The sequence below is a fragment of the Drosophila gunungcola genome, chromosome 3R (genome assembly GCF_025200985.1).
Source record: "Drosophila gunungcola strain Sukarami chromosome 3R, Dgunungcola_SK_2, whole genome shotgun sequence".
Classification (NCBI taxonomy): domain Eukaryota; kingdom Metazoa; phylum Arthropoda; class Insecta; order Diptera; family Drosophilidae; genus Drosophila; species Drosophila gunungcola.
This window is the reverse complement of record NC_069139.1, coordinates 28,302,037-28,317,108: the sequence shown is the minus strand read 5'-3', so window position 1 is coordinate 28,317,108 and position 15,072 is coordinate 28,302,037. Positions and strand designations below refer to the sequence as shown.

General features: G+C 35.7%; 1 protein-coding gene across 7 annotated transcripts in view; it reads left to right on the top strand.

The window, feature by feature from the left end:
• The first annotated feature begins 210 nt into the window (after positions 1 to 210).
• LOC128251735 (uncharacterized protein CG43427) overlaps positions 211 to 15,072 on the top strand; it is a 65,967-nt gene continuing 51,105 nt past the window's right edge. For 4 of the 7 annotated variants that reach the window (XR_008267238.1, XR_008267237.1, XM_052978864.1 and 1 more), the window contains exons 1-3: positions 224 to 306; positions 875 to 1,031; positions 14,166 to 14,219. The gene's annotated coding sequence lies outside the window, so the exon portion shown is untranslated. Of the gene's footprint in view, positions 338 to 874; positions 1,032 to 14,165; positions 14,220 to 15,072 lie in introns of all 7 variants that reach the window. The other 3 variants (XM_052978866.1, XM_052978867.1, XM_052978868.1) reach the window with 3 other exon arrangements.

Here is a 15,072-nt window from a genome sequence, read left to right as displayed (position 1 = left end):
ACGATTTTAACATTTAGTGATGGAAGTACATCAACGGTGTCGATATTACCAACTTTGGAGTCGGTGTTTTTCCACCCCTTGTGAGAAAACTTTCAATTCTGTTAGGAAAGTTTGTATTTTAACATTTCGGTTGGGCTATCGGTTGTCTCATCGATATATTGAAAACATCGATATCAGAATCGATGTTGGCTCCGATGTTTCTCCACCTCTAAAACAAATAAATAAAAATAAAAAAAATTTAGCCGCCAAACCGATCGGACGTGTGTCGCGCTTGTTCGCCTTTTCGAGATTTCGCTTCTTGGCACGGTAAACAAACAAGAAAGTTTGCAAAACTGTGGTGAAGCCAGAGTCTTGTATATTTGTGTGCCAAGCCCCGTGTTTTAAATAAAATTACACTGATATCTCAGTGGAAATTTTGCACCTGTGCAGTGGAAAATTGTGAATTCAGTTGCGGTCTAATTATTGTGTGTGTGCGTGTGTGTGTGTGTGGGTGAGTGGGTGTGTATGTGAGGTAGTGCAATTTAAATTTTATTTTTGACGGGAAATTTAAACGAAAAAGTGAATTATATTCAGCCATTTAAGAAGTTGCACATACGACACAAAAATTTTTGTTTTTCTCGCTTAAAAATACCAGTTTAAACAACTACCGATGCAACAACAACTGCCATAAACGGCCAATAGCAAAAGCAACAACAGCAACAACAACAACAGTTCTAGCAACAGTACAAAAACAAACACGTTTTCCGTTTTATTTTTCTACCTCGCGTTTGCTGGTGTGTGTGGGTGTGATGCTGAGTGTGAGGATGTGTGTGTGTACGTGTTGCTCGCCTGAGTATAGAAATTTCTAATGATTTTTGGTTGTGTTCCCGAAAAGCAGCTCCAAAACAGCAACATCAACTATTGGACTCCGCAGTGCCTGTTTCATAATTTGCATGTCAAATTTTATTTTTCCACAAAACAACTGCACCAGCAGTTATTGTACAATTATAAAGCAACTGCAATATCAACGATCCGAGCTTTCAATTTGGTTGGTGAGTATTTTGCCGTTTGCAGACAACTTACAAAAGAATACTGTCTAATGCCATGAGGCGTTATATAAATACATGCATTGAAAAACAAATCTTGGAATTAAATTTTCCACTTCAAGTTGCACAAACTATTTAATGGAATTTCTTGCTGACCAAAACGTCAGCAACAGAAAGAAAACTTGCTTTTATTTAAATTTAAAAATATATTTTTCAAGCGTATTTTGATCAAAATAGCCAATTAGTTTGTTTTTTTAATTACAACAGAATATATGTAAGATATATATTTAAAATTGCAAAAGAAATGTTATTAAATTAAAATGTGCAAGCAACGAATTTGGATATGGTGGAGTTGCAAAACTAGAATTATAATACTTGGTTTGCTTGTTTTATGATTAAAAAAAATGTGAATAATGTTTGCTTCACTTTGAAAGTTTGTTTGAATTTATGTATGTTATTTTACCTAATACAACAGTGCGGTTATGAATAAAGCGTCTTATGGTTGCTAACAAAAATAGTTTTTAAACATTTTTATACTTTTTAAATTCGTTTCTGTGTTGGCTCTGTTCATCTTATTTTATAAGAAACATTTTCACTTTGCATGCCAAATTTTCTCAGCGCTCAAACTGGCACCATTAAGGCGCCTAGTCATTTATTTGATATCATCATTATCGTCATCACCTGAGCTACAGGTTTTCAGCTAATAAGGTAATGGCAAAAACGACGAAGAAAAAATTGCTAAATTATAATCGAAAGAAAAAATCCATCATTGGAAAGTTGATTTGATTGCATTTGCGGAATGCAGTTGCCAGGGTTGCCTAGTTGCTCGACAGGGCGACGCATTTTTTGCCAGCCGGTGCACTCGGCTAATATTTCAGTCTTCATGCTTCATTTGCTTTTCGAGGGGTCCAAGTTAACTTTCGGAACAAATCCGCTGGCAAGGGCGATTGGATTCGATTGGATCGGATAGGACGGTGTAGTGTGGAGTTAAAAGAGATGGGATAGGAGAAAGGCATTTGAAAGGGCTGGAATGAATTACATACGCATCGCCACTCTCTAAGCTCAGTTATGTAGCGTTTCTTTCCTGTCTTGAGTTGTAAGACACCTTAAACAAAATGTAAAATTGTAAGTGGTTCTCTATTTTTATTATAAATGCTTATCATTGAACAGGTAAATATTCAAAATATAAGGCTAAATCTTTTAAAGCTAAGAATTGATTTATTTCAAGGCAAGCCTCTTAAGTGAACTATTTTTTTTGTAATGTGTGGGGAAGCGGTTTTCGAAGGGTTTTTAGGGGACAAAAGGTTTTTGAGCCGCCTTTTACTTGTACCACTCATGGCAGTCGTAATAAATCGCTCCGGGAGACAGTGGTTGGCAACTTTTTGCTGCAATTGGCAGGGCAGGCGGAAAATGTGGCTTGGGAGCAGAGACGTATGGGGACATTACACAATTATCCAAAGCATTTCCCCAAGCAAATGAACATTTTTCAGGCCGTTCACATGAAAATCAATTCCTCCCCCATCCACAGCCAAGCTAGTACACAAAAACAAATATTTAATTTTTCTTCGAAACTAAACAAATATTTGAAAACAAAAAAATTATCAATCGTTTTGTACTCCTTAACTTAATTTATTAATTTAAACATTTAAAAATTGTTTTGCATAGTTAGAACAACCCATTCACTTTATTTTTTTCTGTTTTTATTAACATTACAATTTAACAACAAACCTTTTTTAAAAAATAACGTATTTTCTTTTTGGTTTGCTTTAATTTTAATATAAAAAAAATTAAAAAACACTAAACATAATTACAAAAAAAATAAAAATATATTGTCTTTAATGTGTACTTCCTTCCCCCTTTTCTTGACGTTGGTTGTTTTCTTTGCCGTCTGTTTTTCGCTGCTGTTTTGTTTATGCTTTTCCCATCTTATTGTTTTTGCGCGCCTCGTGCGTCAATTTATGTGAGTTCAGTTCGCCTACAAGACGGAAGCACTTCTTAATGATACAAATAATAGTAGCTGGCAGTAGCGGCAGCTGGAAAAACTGAGGAAAAAAGGGTGTTCCGGCCGCTTTTTGCATTTTCATTCGCCACCCCTGAAAACTCCGTGGAAAATTGGCGCCGCCGCAACTGCCCAAATGTTGCCGCTGCTCAAAACTCGTTTGCAGCATAATTTCCAAAGTTGCAATTTTCATTTTTTATGGCCATTTGTCTTGGAGTTGTTTTGTCTGTTTTTTTTTCAGTTGAAAGTGTTTGCAGTGCCTGTTGGGGCACATTTGGAGCTGCCCGGTTTTGTTTTTTTTGCCTGGCTCGTTTTGTTTATTGTTGAGGTAATCAGAATTACGAGAAGCTTTAATATTGTTAAAAATCTTTTAAATCTATTTGAAATTTTCTTATATACGTCTTAAAAAATGCAACAGTTTTCATATTTAAATTATTTTCTCCTTTTTAAAGTACTCTAAGCTCGCCTTTCAAATTTATCAGTTCCAGCCAGTTTGTGATTGATATTAAAGCGTAACTCTTCCCTTTCTGGGAGCCGGTACCTTGTATCCGATTTCATAACCATTTCTGGTTTAGTGCGGCTATTTCATAATCTACCAAAAGCAGTTGTCACTGCCATCTGCTGCTGACAACTTCCACTTGGCCACCCATATGGGCCCAGTTTGGGTTCGCTTACCTGTTCCACCACCAAATACAAGTGACACTTGTGCAATTATTGTACAAAATGTTATTGTCCACTCTTGAAAGCAGCCAGTGTGTGTGTATAAAAGAACCCTCTTGGACAGGTTGATTACTGAAACGAATGGTTTTATTTTATGCCCTGCTCTTTATCTCTACCTTGGCCGACGACGCTGTGAAACAATGGCGGGTATTTAGTGAAAATGCTCAGTGCGGAGCGGCGGCAGAGCTGGCTTATTAACTTACCTGTTATTTCAACCATTTTCATTTTCACACGCACGCAGGTCTGGAAAATGGAAAATGCACTTGTCTGCGGATTAGTTCGCCCTGGCTTGGATTTCTTTGTCTGTCCCGCTTTCATGCTCCTGCTTTTCTCAATGAGCGGAAATGCCGCAGGGGGTGATTTCTTTTCGGACGCACAGGAAAAAATATTCCTGAATTTATACCTTTAAAGCATATAAAATACAAATAAATCAGTTTTTTGTCTAGAATAAAATAATATACTGTTGGTATGTTTAAAAAAAAAGTGTAATTTAATAAAGTTATGGTACTTGTTTGTTGTATTAGTTGGTATACACAATGCTAAGTTGATCATATTTTTCACACTGTGCCAGGTATTCTTAACCTAAGTCTAGGGCCTTAACAAAGAACAGTTTTCGGCTTCTACTGATTTTTGATTTAGGACGCACACAATTTGGGCGAGGTCTTTCCTATCAGATTGGTGGCGCCGATGATTACTTATTAGTTTGTATCCGTGAGTTTACTCTATAATTAAAATGCAACCTGGTTGTTAAGTTGGGTCTAGGTTGACTCGAAATGCGGCTGCTTATCATTAAAGCGCGATTAGTTTCGGAGCTTGATTTAATGAATCGCCTTGAGAAAAGAGATTTGTTCGGTTTTTAATGATTTGGAAATCAGAGCGCAGATTATAGTATATTTGTCTACAAGCATTAACACTTTTTAAAGGTTTTCCAAAAAATATCGCAATAAAAGTTGTTGGTGCATAAGTGTTTATTGAATTAATTTAGAATACCCAGTACGGATTCCACTAATTGAATATTTCAATTACATAACCATTTTTCTTATCGGCTCATTTTGAGGCTCCCGTCCGACAATTGTCAAACATGGTTGGCTTTAATTTCAGCAGCCAGCCATTGAAAGGATACATTCCTACCATATACATATGTGTGAATAGTGTATATAACAATTTATATAGAAGTATACATGGAATACAAACTGTTGACCCAGCTCCAAAAGCACTGACAGAATTAATTGCCACAGGCATTTGTTGTATGTATAACGCGCAAAAGTTTTGGATCGTATACATACTCTTGTTCATACAATCTCTGTTAAGGCTCAACAGTGGTTTACTCATAGTGATTTTATTGCAAGAACATACACTCAAAACAAAAATCCTGTATTGAAAATACAAAAAAAATCTACAACGAAAGACTGAATAAAATAACATATATCATTTTCTTTGTCTTTATTTGTATGTCTTACACACTATACACACATTAGACGATGGTTTGATAAAAAGATCCACATTATAGATAAGTTTATTTATAATTAAAATAATGAAACTACCTTGCTGGCGAGTCGGCTTCAATGTGAAGCATTCAATACTAAATTTTCTTCGTTTTATCAACAACATGGTGGCATCGAATTTTCTTCTTGAACTACCCTTTGCCACCCAAAACAACCTATCCCAACGCCACCCCTGTTAGCCCTTAACAGCTGCCTGTTAACTTTGCGATTGGGGTGGGAAACAACAGCTGTTCCCTGCTTGGGGGCGTCGCTCCCGAAGCCGAAAAACGAGTGCAATGAAGTTATGTGCCCACTCTCGGCCCCACACCCTCCAACTTTTACAGGCTGCCATTGCAACAGAGTCGACAGCTTGTGACCTATATAAAATTGAACTTATATACACATATACATAGGTATCGCTATACATATTTACCCAGAGATATTGCAAACTTTAGGAGCCTAACAACTGTCCCAAGTATGTATGGAAATGGCTTTCCATGTTCCTGTGTGCCCAACTTCAGGTCGAGAATCTGTCGGCTTGGGGGCCTTATCAGTTGGCACGAATGCTTTCCGCCCCGGAAAATGGCTCAGTTCTTTTTGTGGAATTAACGCGTCAAGTTGGGCGCAGGAATATATGTCGGTTCTGTTTGAAATAAATGAGGAAAATCTCGTGAATTTTTAAAACGCCGGGCATAAAACCAGGTTGAACAAAATAAATAAGTGAAGATGTGAGGATGTGCGGTGTACGAAAGCTTTTCGAGGGTAAATACAGATACGCTTTCCCTCCAGATACCAAGTAAATATTTAGTCTTCCCTTGCCAGGCCCTGTCTGGGGTTATCTTTGTTTTTTGATTTACTTCTCTACCTTTGTTTCTGCGATCTCATTTAAATATTGCAATTATTCACACCTCGCAACCTTCAAGCGAATCTTATCAGCAGTACTTATAGAATTCTCACTCAGGCGTTCCTCTTCTTGTCCAGCGACCCATTTATGCAAATATTGGACTCTGATTGCACCTGGAACTGCGCCTCAATCGGATTATATTTGTATAAGCAACGAGCGAGGGCGCTTGATTAGAGTCAACAGAGGAGGCGGGCTTGACACACTGAGTCCACATACAATGCAGCGTCAACGTTTATCAGCAATTAATAGAGGAATGTCAAGTTCTATATTTACTTAGCGGCCCCAAGCCCTCCCCATCAGATGAAATAAAAACCGTTCTCTGTTTACATTTATTTAACAAATTTTGTTGTTCTTTTATTTTATGTTTAAGGCTTTTTGTTGGTCAGATTGTTTGGAGTAAGCGCAAGGCGAGAATAAATGTTTCAATATAGTGATCAATAATTTGCATTTTTCAAAGCTAGAATAAAAATTACAAACGTTACAATTGGAGCATCCTAAAGGCCACTAAAATTGCTTTCAGAAATGTTTTGAAAAATAAATAAAAGTTGTTCAAGTGATCCGGGCTAAATTGAATTTATTTGTTTTTCTATCAGTTTCACATAATTCAACAAATAGTTTCAGCAAAAGTCGAAATATAACGCAGTTGGTTTTAATCATTGGCACGAGTATAAAAATACAAAAATTAATACCTGTCTGCACCAGTGATAAGATAAAGCAATATTATTTAACTACCTTATTAGTTAGGCCAAATAAATATTTTTTGCGATACCCCCAAGGTCATTCGTAATACTCTTGCAGGGGGTATTATAATTTCAGTTAGATACTTGCAACGCAGCGAAGGAGATATTTCCGAACCTTGAAGTATGTATATTCTCATTCAACATCACTAGGAGAGTTGATCTAGTCCCTAGTTTCTCAAAAGTAAAATTAACGAAACAAATTATAACTTCGCTGTTTTTCAATTGATTTGTGTATACTTAATTTTATTTCATTTTTTCATATCTAGCACTTTTCATTTTTGATCTTTACTTCGATATATGTATAATAATGGTTTATTATTTCAAAATAACGGTTTTAATTTTATGAACGATATCATATGGGTGCCATAGAAGCGTTAGAATAATTTTTCGGAAAATCAACATAGCTTCACTGCTTTTTAGGCATACAAATAGGAATATAGTTGTTATAAAGAGTATTTAAATTTGGCAATAGCTTTTCCTTTCTTGTTTTTATTTAATGCGTTACAAATCAACCGAAATTTTATGTGGCATACAACAAAATCCAAGGGAGAGGTGATTACTTAAAATAACCATTCGTGAGATCGATCAATTCAAACACTCAACCCTCTTGCCACGTAATTAAGGCATTGAATTGTGGTTTAAATGGTCAGCAATACCATTATTCCTGCTGGTCTTTTTTCGGTTGATGTGAAGGTCAAATTGGGGCGTGGGGTTGGGGGTCACATGTCAAAGTCGATTTAGGGTAACCGTAAAACCAGATCTCCCCAGAGACCTTCGACTTCGTTTTTTTCGGCGTTTTATCTCGTCTCCAGCTGCCATGTTAATTATCGCATTATTTTAGGCCTGTCGCATGCTTTTTTGTTTTATTTCATTTTATAATTTTTGATAAATGGGCTCAAGTTACTTCACAATTTCGACGAACAGTGACCGATCAGCTGGATTCCGATTACCAAATTGACGTAGGTAATAAGTGTCTGACTAATTGTTTAACAATTTTTCCTGCAAGTGTATATAAACACATTTCTACTTAACAGAGACTTTATTTTGCTTAAATGCAACAATTTCTCTTGCTGGGAAAATTTTCACTTTTATTTCTATAGAGCCAGTTTACTTACGATTGCGGTTGCTTTTGCCTTGGCTGCCACACGAAAAGCCAGGCAACTCTAATAAATAAAAATCAGTTGAATTGTCTGCCCGCAATGTGGACGTGCATGCTGCAGTTTCAACTAACAAATTCATCCAATGGGAAGGTTTTTCTTGCGGCTCGAAAAGCTCCGCAACCACCACTTTAATTCAACCTGCCAAAGTCTTTTTGAAAATGCCGCTTATTTATATATTTCTGAAAAAAGAACTACACCACTGTTTTATGTACATACCAATAAAGTATTTATTAAATTTAGTATTTCACAATAACTATAAAACTGGATACAAATTGAAACTCAGATAAAGACTAATCAATCTTTTCCAAGTGTAAAATTTGAAATTAAAAGATGTTTTTGCGAAAAAATTTAATTTTATTTTTTAAATTGAAATAGAAAATGAAACAAAATTATTGATTACATTTTTTTTCGAAAGACTGGGCTTAAACTAGCACGCTTACGACACTTAACTAGGTCAATGCTTTTGTAGGGAGAATTTTTTGACTGCATAATCGTTTTAAAAGACTCATAATCAATTATATAAGCCAGGCTATTATTTCTTCTACCATTTTCCGAAGCTCATCTCACTAAAACTGGCTGACAACCTTAAGCCATTTGCCAAGATCCAGCACTTCGAGCTACGCAAATGCATTTCCCTCTTCCATGCAAAGGTGAGGCCCCTAAAGGGCAAGGAAAAATGCTTGAGGAAAATTTAAATGAAATCGTGTTTGAGCGGAAAATGCACTCGGTGCTGAGTGGAGCCAAGGGGAGATGAGGGGTGCGGTGGAGTGTGGCGCGGAGAAGTGGTATCTAATAAAATGCACATTATTGCGAATTCGTTATGGCCGAGAGCTTGCCTCTTGGCTCTTTGATGAAATTTTCTCGCTGGGATGCGGGCCATGCAATTATTGGTGACTTGGCTCAGAGAAGCTTTGAATTGTAGCTTGGATCGGGTTTTCTGCGGCCTTCACCTCGCTTGGAAAACAGTGTTGCAAAGCGAGAATCGCCCCAAAGTGACGACAGATGTGCTCTGTCTTGGTTGCCGAGGAATTCGCGCAATTTGCAGCAGCAACATCAGCCACGGCAACAAAAACATCAACAGCAGCAGCGGCAACCATCAACCATCAACTGGAAGTGACTTATGCGCATGCCCAGCAACGAGTTTTGTGGCGGTCGAAAATCGCTGCCTCCAAAGTAAACAAACTTTTCTTTACCTCCCCCGACCCCCATTACCTCTTTCTCTCTTGGTACAGTCAAGTCTTCATAAGTAAACTTTAACAAACATGTATGTTTCTGTGTACCGTTTTGATTTATTTTAAAACGACTCGGCTATAATATCAGGCTTTTTATATAACCTAACCAACCAGCCTTAGAGCTAACAGTATTAGCAGCTTAAAAGGTAGAATCACTTTTCCATTAAAATCTGTATATCCTATTGATTTCATAGAGAGATCATCCATTTACGGCTCGATTCCGACCGAATTCTTTTCACATATTTGTGATATAAGCTGTACTTTCATTGCTTTTTATATTCTTGCAGAGGGTATTATAATTTCAGTCAGAAGTTTGCAACGCACTGAACATCTCCGACCCTATAAAGTATATATATTCTTGATCAGCATCACTAGGAGAGTCGATCTAGCCATGTCCGTCTGTCCGTCTGCATTAAACTTTCCCAAAAGTTGCCTTTCTATTGCAGGTAGTATATAAGTCGGAACGAGCCGGATCGGACGACTATAGCATATAGCTCTAATAAGAACAATCGAAAAAAAATAAAAAAAATTAAAACTGCTGTTTTTCATTAAAACTGCTGTATTTCATTTTTTTATGATTTTAAAATTCTGGTTTAAATTTTATCAAAATCGAAAGACTAAATCATATAGTTCCCATAAGAACAATAAAAAAAAAAATAACTTTGTTTTTTAATTTCTTTTTAGTTCTTCGACATAAAGTAATGGTTAAATATTTCAGAATTACATATAGCTCCCATGGAAACAACACAAAAATATATAGGAATTTTATTTTAAATGTAACCCTTCTATTTTGTTTTTTTTTTTTTTAATTCTTTTTAACTTATTATTAATTTGACAGTTCAGAATTACGCTTTTAATTTTATTAAAATCGGAAAGCGATATCATATAGCTGCCATAGGAACTATCGAATAATTAAGCTGCAAAATCATCGTAGCTTCAATGTTTTAAAACATATACGCAAGTAAATCATAATTTTAATGTTTTCAAGAATATTTAGTTTTTGCAATAGCTGCAAGGGTATATGAACTTCGTCTTTTCGAAGTTTGCTTCCTTTTTTTGTTTTTAAACAAAATGTACATGACTATATACAATATTTTTTTAAAAAGAGACCTCCCTACTACATTATCTGTAATTACAGAAACTTCGTGTGAGCGAAGCTTTACTGTAAATCTTTCTCTGTTCGCGCCTCACTGCGAAAGCCGGTTGTTTGTTATTAGTTGGCCCCCAGACAATGTTGGCCATGTGTGCGGGTCTCGGTATGCGTGCGTTTGTTGGCCTTTTGACGTCTCCCTTGCCTGTTTCTCTCCCCAATTCCCAATTCCCCAGTCCCCCTCCTCATCCTGTTGCCGTTGTTGCAAGTTCAGTGACTGCAGTCCGCAATCCGCTGAGGCTTTACACCGAAGCTTGCAGCCTTCGATCACAATCAGTTTACGCTTTGCTTACAAAACTGAATGACCGGCCATTGATCATCATCAGCGTTCAGGGGCAGAAAGAGGTGGGACAACCACTCCCCAGTTAGCATCTGCTTTGCATTGACCAACACTGTCAAAGGTCTTTGAGCCAAGTTAACCAAATGGGCAATTTCCGCTTGTGCCCAACCATAAAATCAACAATCATGATTTATTTATAGACGCTTAGCTGAAAGGGACGGCCCGGTTGAGCTTATCAGTTTTAAGTCTTTGTGAAACTTGCCATAGTTTACTCACCCAATCAGTCATTTTTAGTGTTCTTACTAAGTACATACTCGAATATTCACTGGTTGTCTTAACTGGTCTAGGGAACTATACAATGTAGGCTTTTGTTGGCGGTACCACAATGCATTGCTTTGTCATAGGTGGACAATCTTAGGGACAATATTTTATCTAAGATTAAAAAATAAATGATTAAACTTAACTTTGGCAAGGCAAAGTTTATAGGCCCTTGTCATTATTATTGTTATTATTCCGATAATTGATTAGTGAGTTTGGCCAGATTTTAACTTGTTTATCGTACTTGATGGTACATAAAATATTGAAAAAAAAACATACAGTTACAAAATTTAACCAAATATACTTATATAGTCCGATCCGCGCAGAACAGTTTATTTGCAAAGTTTTGTGAAAACAACGTTTTGTAAAAAGGTATTCAGAATGTTAGCCATCTACGGTGGTTTCTCCATATATAACCTTGTACACTTTTTAATCAAACATTTCAAGGTTTTCTAAGATCAAGCTTAAAAATCTTCAACAAGGCTTTTTGATAGAACCGAATTTAGCCATTCTTTTTTTTGAAACCCAAAAGTAGAGGTTTTTTCTTTAGCCCGTTAAGCCAATCGTAAAATATAAATACAGAGTATTTTATCATAAAAAAAATAAATAACAGGCGTAACACCGTTTCTTCATTAGCTTTGTGAGCTCGTAAATACCGAAAGGCCAGAAACCATCTTATCGCCAAAACGACTTTGAAAGCATACAATAATTGTAAAAAACAATTGTAAGGCTGTAAATTATAGCTTGGAATGCCACATCGGACAAGAGAAAACATTTTCCATCAAGTCAAAGCCAAAGCAACGGCAAAAGCCAAATGCACTTGACATTCTACGGTTCTTTGTTCTTGCAGCTTTTGCCTAGATGAGCATGAATTGTCTTAAATTTGTTTTGACTGAATGGCTTGGTTTTCATCTAAGTGTGCTATTTCTGTAGTTTAATATATGTATACATTTTTACAGCAACAAGAACCACTTTCCATTTGCCTGCGCTTTTTTCTTTTAAACACAATTAGTAATTTTGTCACGAAAACTTTTCTGTCTTTTGTAGTTGCTTGCATTTTTGTAACGCGTTTTCTAATTTGTATGACTACCTGTGCGTTCGGTTCATTGATTAGCTTTTTATACAGATATTTAAGAGGGGTGGGGTATGAATTTATCCAGTCATCAGCGGACGAATCACTTTGTTCTACGTCGATTCTTGTCGTGAAAATGTCTCGTTGGCTTTATGGATTTTTGATGAACGAAGAAAGTCTCTAGACGCCTGACCATATTGGTTAAGTTGCCCCTTCTCCAAGTACGTGTCATTGAATTGAGGTTTAACTGGGTTTTTTGGCTAGAGAAAGTTGGGTTTTTCATTCTGTCAATTAACGAGGCGTAAAGTGTTCTAATATATGGATTTCTGAATCTACCCTTCACCAAGGGAGTAACCAAAATTATGCACGAAATAAAAATCCCTTTAAAATTTTTATAAGATTTTTTCGCAACTATTCATTATGGCTATACTTAATTTGTAAAGTGATTTAAAAAAAAGAAAAAGTAAAGTGAAGGAAGAGACATTTTAATGAATACATTTTTTACAAAAAACTTTGTGATCTTTTCGAGGAGAAGTGCTTTTAAATGTGGGCTGCATCTTGAACAGACAGAAATAATGCTTATTTTAAAATATTTATGTGAATGTGTTATGTGCTCTTAAGAAATTAGTCTTTCTATTGCATTATTTTAAATTATATCTTAAAATACTTCGTTGGTGTTCTTTGTACCTCTCCAATTGAATTTATATCGGCACGCCTTGTTGACATTTTATGATCAATTTAGTAAATGATCCCAACCCTTTGGGCTGCCATAACTCACATCGTTTGATGTTCAAATGAATACAATATCATCAGATGGATCTGCAAAATTATCACTGCCTCGGCTAAAATTTCCTCAATTGCTTTGCGTGCGTTAGAAATGTTTCTGTGCGTTTTAATTGCACATTTATTAGGAACTGGCACGGACATACGAATCTTTGCCTCGCGACTTCGTTTAATTTTATTTTACACATTGGCGCTGAGCTTCCAGATACAAGATACATCTTCGCTTTGGCGCCATGCGGGCAATAAAAATGTTTATTTTTGCACACCGAAATGACGACAACCAAGTTTTGTTCGTCTTAATTGAAACGATCTGGGAAGAGTTGGAGGTGGGTGCCAAGCGGCCCCAAAAAGCGAGCAGAACCCGAAACCCCGAAAAACATATTTATTTTCTATAGGACTTGAAGAATTTGTGAAGAATTTCGTTTTGACTTCGCTTAGCCCGTGGCAAATTAATGAGTAGTACGACCCATTCCTTGTCTTGCAAAGTGATCGTCGTCAAATTTAATTGTTTGAGAACGAACCAAACAACTCATTCAATCATTATTGATTCGCCGATAGATACTCATCTCGCCGTTTCTTTCGTATCTGTTGCCTGCATAATTTTTTGTAATTCGTTAGTTGATGCTGAGCTGTCAAATGAACAAAAAGCAACGAAAATAGCGAATTTAGTGACTATTTTTATGATGTTTTGCCCTGGCTGGCTGATCTTCAGGAATTTTGAGTTCTTGGCTGCGTAGAAATTAAAACGTCGCCAGCCTAGCTGTCGAGGGTGTTACGCATTTTTGGCTGCGCAAATTATGCAGTCTGTAATAAATTTTCTATATATTTATAAATCTCACAATTAATATTATTTGTATAAAAATGCATTTTTATATACTAATTATTATTTATGATTTTAAATATCAATGATAGGGTGATGCCTATGCAAGTTAACTTGAAAAATTGGACACTCCCTCCCCAACGCCCAATCTGAAGAATTATTTTGTTTGATGCTAAAGTTTGCGAATATAATATGAATTTTGATTTAATCTGTCGGCACAACGGAATTTGTTGTAAACAATATAAACTAATTTTACAATGCAGACACGAGCGAACAATTTGAAAGAATTAAAGTTTAGTGAGAGCTTTGATAAAGTTTATTAAAACAAGCACAACAATTTTTTTCACGAATAAAGTTTCGTTGCGTTAAGCCTATAAAAACGTTTATTTTGATTTACAAACAAGCGGCCTTTTGTTAAATCTTTATTAGTTTGATCTCTTTACCTAATATATTTTTCGATTTTTGTATCTTTTTACAGGCGTGAATGAAACCATTAAAAGTTCGACGAAGAGAAGCCTAACTGCTTTGTACGGTAAGTCATTTCGCCACGATTTTTTCTTTTAATTGATGATGATGAATTTTTCAATCGTTCCTATGGCAGCTATATGATATCGTTGTCCGATTTTTATAGAATACAATTAAAAAAACCCCTTAAATTTAAAACTGTGAACAATATATACCATTGGAGTTTAAAAATATCAAAGCTATCCTTTTCTTAATTATTAGTCCGATTGCTTTTATGAAAGCTAAGAGCTTATTTTATGAAAACTTAAAAGGAAAATTTTGAGACTCTGCTTCAAAAAACTTGAAGGACTTGTTTTAGAATCCTGGACAAATTTTTCTTGTGTTAGACGTTTCGTTACAAAAAAGTTTGCTGAAAATCTTTTTTATTTAGCTGGAAATCGGCTAATAATAGCTAAACTTTACACACCGATAACTAATAAACTAGTAAAGCTAAAAAAGATGTTCTTTAATGCTTAATGCTCCCATTGGGCCCACTGATATAGAAAATGACTGTGTAGGCAAAATGCCTGGCTGTAAAGGTCCGAATGGAAACATTTTAAAAGTGTATTTATTTTTCGCCACAAATTTTGATATCAGAAAACTTGGTTGATGAATGTGCGATATTCACGAGTTTTTTACCTCGTTTAGAGGTGTTTTTGTTTGATATTTTATAGGGTCAAAAATGTCTTTCTCACCAAGTTTTAAACTTTTGACTGAAATGATAATAAAAAATTTGTTGGTTCTATGGAGAAAAAAACTAACTAACTTTTCTATAGATGCTATTGAAAATTAAGTCAATCTGCCTCATACAGAAAATAAAAACAAATAAATCAGGTCATAGACTTCTATTTGCTTAAATTTTTAGAAAAATGTAATGTTTC